The 6,547-nt window shown below is 46.9% G+C and overlaps 2 non-coding genes across 2 annotated transcripts; both read left to right on the top strand.

Moving 5' to 3' along the window:
* Positions 1-1,230: 1,230 nt before the first annotated feature.
* LOC138431032 (U1 spliceosomal RNA) lies at positions 1,231-1,394 on the top strand. The gene has a single exon (XR_011253508.1). It is a non-coding gene; the product is annotated as a U1 spliceosomal RNA (small nuclear RNA).
* A 2,687-nt stretch (positions 1,395-4,081) lies between these two features.
* Positions 4,082-4,153, top strand: TRNAQ-CUG (transfer RNA glutamine (anticodon CUG)). Its single transcript has one exon. It is a non-coding gene; the product is annotated as a tRNA-Gln (tRNA).
* The last annotated feature ends 2,394 nt before the right edge of the window (positions 4,154-6,547 follow it).

Raw genomic sequence — 6,547 nt, forward strand, 5'->3', positions numbered from 1 at the left:
ACACATCATCTTTCTATCCCTTATTTTGGTCATCAGCTTTTTTAGAATCTTCAACTTTTGTGTTCTGTATGGTGAGAAAAGGAAAATCATGGTACCTGGGAGACCATGAGGATGAAGTAAGAAGGTGCACAGAGAATACACCACATAGAACTTTGAGATATAACTCTTGTCAGCTACAAACTGGCACTTGCCATCTACCTTTACAAGGATTAAATGTTGCAGCCTCTGATGTTCAATACCCCCTGAAAGGAGTTCAGGGTGGAGAGCAGGAAAAACTGGCAGAACAAGTCTTCAGGTAGTGATGTATTTTCAGGAGCCAAATTTATGACCCAGATATCTCCTAGTACCTAGAAAAGCACTAAAATCCTTCATGGTGACATGTGATCCTCAGGACTAGCTGTAACCTTCTGCAAAGAATCTGCACTTGAATGCATGTGCTCTCCTTCACCAAGACTACACATACACTGACCTTCACCCCTACCTTTGTGGAGCGAGTTCTCAGAGCTATCTGAAATGCTGCCTCCTGAGCTCCTCATTTAGCCCCAAATAATACTTGAACTCACAACTCTGACACTGCATTTTTTTAAAGTTACCACCCTGCATCTATATGCCTACACACAGAACACATACTTACGGTTTATTTTGTTCCTACAAATATATATTTACATTCATTGTTTACAACTTATTTCTTCTTAAAACAAAATTGGATCAGCATAACAGAGGACCACAGAATTACTATTCTCAGCATGGAACCCAGAACAAAGGTTAAGAATGCAAGGAAGGTGGCTAAATTCCCCTACATGTCAACTAAAGAATAAAGGGTCTGCTTCCACTGATTCCTGGGCTCCCTAAGCTGTCTGGAATCATGACCTCACTTCTTCAGCAGCCGGCCTGCCCATTGGTTGTCTCGGCTGGGGTGGGAGGGGAGATGAGGGGCATGGGACAGGGCCTGGGTTGGAAAGGAACTGCCTTACAGGTCCTGAATGGGGCTGGGCTTATGGAAATTTTGCAGCGAAAGTGGTACACTTCTCGGCCTGACACTTTGCTGGTTGTGGAAGTTTTTCACAGATAGTGCTTGGATTTTATTAGAAGAGTTGTTAGGAGTGCCTGAGAGGTGCGGGAAACAGTGCGTTGCAGACGGTGGTGGAAGAGATGGGGGCAATATCAAAGTGAGCCTGTGCGCACAGTGAACATGTCTAAGGCTGGGCAGGCAGCGGGCAGAATTACCTCATAGTTACCTGGCTGGGCAAATACTGTGATCATGAAGGTGGTTCTCCCAGGGTGAGGTTCACCCATTGCACTGTGGGTGTGTTGACCTCTGTGGTTTCCCCAAATGCAGGAAACTTGACTGCATAATTTGTGGTAGTGGAGGACTGCGTGTGCACTTTCCCCAGCTAACTATGGTTTCAACGACAGAACTATCTTCTATGGTTATGTGGGATTTCTCTGGCAGCTCAGGTGATTTGAAACACCTCCATGCAATGCAGGAAGCCCTTGGAAGATTTTCTCCAGACGGAAATGGCAACCCACTTCAGTACTCTTGCTTGGAAACCCCATGGATGGAAAAGCCTGGTGAGATCGCAAAAGGTAAACATGACTAGTCAAACAAGTTCAGCTCAGTAGCGAATACACTGCTCCCTCAAGCTATGATGTTTTGTATTATGCGTTGTTTTCTATATATATACTACAGTAGCTACTTCAGTTCAGTCTTGTCGTCTCTGTAGACCCCACGGACTGCATGCAGCACACCAGGCTTCTCTGTCCATCGCCAACTCCTGGCGTTTACTCAGACTCAAGTCCATTGAGTTGGTGATGCCTTCCAGCCATCTCATCCTCTGTTGTCCCCTTCTCCACCAACCTTCAGTCTTTCCCAGCATCAGGGACATTTCAGATGAGTCTAGGGGGGTACATCAAAGGTTCTACCTTGTCAGCCTGCTTATTTACATGCAGAGTACATCACATAAAGTACAAAACTGGGTATGCAGATGACACCATCCTTATTGTCACATGAGTGTATGTTCCTTGGTTCTTTGTCTCGTCTCAAGAAAGATTTGGAGCAATGTACATTAAAGCCCTCTGCGCATCACACCTCTTGGGTCTTGGACAAACCGTGTTATAGCTCTTAGGCAAATCAGTGTTACAGCTCCATTTTATTTAGAAGATAGCAGGAGAATCCAACCTCAAAGCATGAGGGCATGCCAACCCAAAGATTTGAAGAGAAGAGAGTGGAGGAGCGTGTGGGAGAGGGGGAACGAGAGAGAGAGAGAGAGAGAGAGGGAGGGAGGGAGGGAGGGAGATAGAAAGAGCACGTGGGAGAGGGAGAGAGAGTGCTTTGGCTCTTCCTTTTATATGTTTTCTTCCACCTGGGCCCACCCTATGCAAATGGGGCTTAGCCAGGAGTGCTGTTTGTTCTACATGAAGTCTTCACTCTGGTCCTCGGAGCTTCCTTTGACCTTCCTTGTTTTTTTTTAGCCACCACCATTTTGGACTCTTTTTCCCCGTTCTACCTACCTAACATTATGATGCCAGAAAGCAGAAAAAGTGAGAGTGAAAAAAGTTGCCTTAAAACTCAACATGCATAAGACAAAAATCATGGTACCTGGTCCCATCACTTCATGACAAATAGATGGAGAAAACACGGGAAACAGTGACAGACTTTCTTTACTTGGGCACCAAAGTCACTGCAGATGGTGACTGCAGCCATGAAATTAAAAGACGCTTGCTCCTTGGAAGAAACTCTACCACAAACCTAGACAGCATATTAGAAAGCAGAAACATTAATTTGCCAACAAACGTCTGTCTAGTCAAAGCTATAGTTTTTCCGTGGTCATGTATGGATGTGAGTTGAATCATAAAGAAGAGGAAAAATTGCTCAGTCTTATGAGACTCTGTGATCCCATGGGCTGTGACCTACCAGGTTCCTCTGAGGCAAGAGTACTGGAGTGAGTCGCTATTTCCTTCTCCAGAGGATCTTCCGGACTTGGGGATGAAACCCAGGTCTCCTGCATTGCAGGCAGACACTTGAACCTCTGAGCCACAAGGGAAAACCAAAGGAAGTTGAGCGCCAAAGACTTGATGCTTTTGAACTGTAGTATTGGAGAAGACTCTTGAGAGTTTCTTAGACTGCAAGATTACACCAGCCACCTAAAGGAAATCAGTCCTGAATATTTATTGGAGGGACTGACGCTGAAGCTGAATCTCCAATACATTGGCCACATGATGTGAAGAGCCAAATCGCTAAAAAGACCCTGATGCTGGGAAAATTGAAGGCAAGAGGGTAAGACAACAACAGAGGACGAGATGGTTAGATGGCATTACCAATTCAGTGGAAATACGTTTCAGTAAGGTCTGGGAGATGGTGAAGGGCGGGGACGCCCGGCGTCGTGCAGTCCATGGGGTCGAAAAGAGTCGGTCACGACAAAGCGGCTGAACAACAAAACAAACCCATACTTTCCACCGCTCAACGCTTACAGGATTTGGCACATTTGAACAGTCCTGTTACTGCTGTAAACCATTCTTTGTGCCTAACTTATTTGGGCTGGAAGTTCCTCCACCAGCATGGTGCAACGAGTGGGAAGGCAGATCCTTCCGACCACAGCAAACGCCGTGTCGTGCCCCCACCCCGGCCTCCCGATCCCACGAAGCCGGTGGTGGTCCCCAGTTCTACCCTTGGACCTGGGTACCAGGCATGGGACAGCCCACGAAGTCCCAAGGGCTCTTCTGAGGACGTTCAGAGTTCCTGGGGCAGCAGGAGAGGACAACTTCAAAGAGGGAAGGGGCTTTTAAAAATGTTTCCTGGCGGGAATTTTACCTCAGGGCAGAAAACTCTAGAAATACCAGCAGAGCAGGAGCATTTGGGGGAGGCCTAAAGCCCCTCCCCGTCGCTCACCCGGAATGGGTTTCCTCTCATTGCACTGCGTCCAAAGCTGTAGAGACGGCCGCCGCCGGCGAGGCAGGCGCCCCCTGGCGTCGGGAGGAAGCAGCTCGCGGCGGAGTGACAAGCGCGCCGGGAGGGAGGGCGGGCCTGGGACCGCGCGGCTGCGAGCCACACGGCTCAGCTGCTGGAGAGCGAGACGGCCGTGTTCCCACGGTGTAATGGTCAGCACTCTGGACTCTGAATCCAGCGATCCGAGTTCGAGTCTCGGTGGGACCTTTCCCTTTAGGCCTCACGCAGGGTCTTTTACCGGCGCAGCCGGAACTCAGTCTCCTGAAAGCGACCTGCGCCTCAGGTGCGCGCTGAGTGGACCTGCTCTCCCGCCCCAGCGCCCAGCTCGTCCTGCTCTCGGGACCAGAAGGTCTGGGTCCCGCGAAGGAGGCCCTGGGCCCCCGTGCTCTGCCGCCTCCCGCTCAGCAGTCGAGGTCCGAAACCTGCTGCTCTGAGCAGCGCAGGGCCCTGGACCACGGGGAGGTGGGGGACGAGCCCGTGGCGTCCCCGCAGGACCCTGCGGCTCTGCCGGTCAATGGTCATCGGAGGCCCGGCCCCGCCGCCAAAGGGCGCAGCGACCGAAGCACTGCCACCCCCTGTCGGGTCACCCTGGGTCTCGAGGTAAAAGGCAGATGCTGCGCCCACTGAGTCCTGCCCCACGAGGGGGCTTCGGACCACAGGTCTTGTCCCTCTGAATAATGGTCTGGGGGTTGTGATGTCATTGACCAGCCAGAGTGACAGCTTTCCGGGCGGGGTTCCAGACCTGAATGGGAAGTACTATATTTTATGCAGGTGCCCTATAATTCACAGTTTTGATTCATCCTATTTCAATTTATTTCAGAAGTTCTCGCTCTAAGCCTCCTCTGGACAGGGAAAACCGCCGTTAGGCTAAGACTTGAACCTTGACTCCAGGAAATTTTGTCCTTTCATCCCAAACTCAGCCAGAAAGAGGAGTCTGGGCGGTATTCCAGCGTCTGAGATCAGGGGTCGTCGGTCACCCACGCCTTTGAGGCACTTGCCGATCTTATAGTCGGGGCCAGAATAGTGAATATATTCTATGTAGTTAGATTTGAGTTGGAAACAGCATTCACTTTTTTATCATTATAAAATTGACTTTTTAAATGTCACTTCTAGACATTGGAAGAACGATGTAACTTTGTGGAACAACCATATAGATGAAAACTATAAAACAGTATAATTTATATGTACCCTGAACAGTGACAAAAGCTTTTAAAAAGCTGCTTTACTGAATTGTGTTATTATGGGCATTGTTGCTATTTCTTCTTATTCCAAATGATGTGGGGATAAGCAAAGGAGATTGTATGAAATCTTGTATTTCTATTACTCCCAGTCCTTAAAAACAAAAATACTGGTATACAGAAAAGAGGCAGATGAAAGATAAACATTCAATAAAGCTTGACATTCTGAATTTGAATATATACATTCATACGAAGATGAGTATGTATTTCCTACTTCTGTCCACTGGAAATGCCTAGAAATAAACCAAATCCAGTAAGCATCTTAAGGTTACAATTTGATTTGGGAATAACATTTTGCACAAAAGGAAATCCGAGATTCTTAGAAAAATGACCGAGTCCAGGTCAGGGGCAGAAAATATTCAGGATCAAAGAGAAGCACCTTGTCATAGTGTTATCAAGAAAGGTCTCAAATACTATTAGAACCTTTTCAAAAGAATTGAGGAGCCATGTTAAAGTCACCTTCACTGCCAGAAGAGAGATAATTTGAGTATTGATAAGAGCTATGTTGCAATAAATTCAAATACTTCATGGTGTTTGAAATCTTGAATTCATATTAGCACAGAGGGGACAAAAAGAAATAAACAAATTGGTGACCACAGAGGATACTTGGAGCATTGCTCATTAAGCTGCAGTTTTCTTTACAGAGGGTACCATTGAGAAACTAAACAGTATTTAGTATTTAGGAGAAGTTTCTTTTGATGCAAGTATTCCAGTTAAATACTACATGATGCTGGAATATCACCATTTCGTGCCACATAATCAGTAAATGGATTGAGAGGTCTTGAACTAAAAGGGCTGGTAATACTGTTTGAAGAAACACACAGGACTTGATGTGCCTCCTCATCAGAGAGCGCACACCACTTCTGAAGTAGTCTTGCCAGGACTGCAAGTGTGACTCTCATCAGTCTCTGTATCTACAGCTCCAAAGTCGGGACCGCTAGACATATGGCTGTTGAATAGTTACAAAGTAGTAGGACTGAGGACCTGGATGTTCATTTCTAATTCATGTGACAGTCACCTTAAAAGTTGGAGACATGCACAATATTTTTCTATAAAACACAAGTTTAAAACATTGGTAGAATTCTATTTCCTTTGAGTGTGTGCTCAGTCGCTCAGTTTTATCCAACTCTTTTGGGTCCATGGATCATATCCCGCCGGGCTTCTCTGTCCATGGGATTTCCCAGGCTCGAATACTGGGGTGGGTTGCCATTTCCTATTCCAGAAGATCTTGACCCAGGGATCGAATCCATATTTCTTGTGTCTCCTGCATTGGGAGGCGAGTTCTTGGGAAGCCCCATATTTCCTTTAAGGTATATATAGCATTATCAGCTATGTAGAAGATTATATTTGCATTATTGTGCTC

The sequence above is a fragment of the Ovis canadensis genome, chromosome 1, assembly GCF_042477335.2.
Source record: "Ovis canadensis isolate MfBH-ARS-UI-01 breed Bighorn chromosome 1, ARS-UI_OviCan_v2, whole genome shotgun sequence".
Classification (NCBI taxonomy): domain Eukaryota; kingdom Metazoa; phylum Chordata; class Mammalia; order Artiodactyla; family Bovidae; genus Ovis; species Ovis canadensis.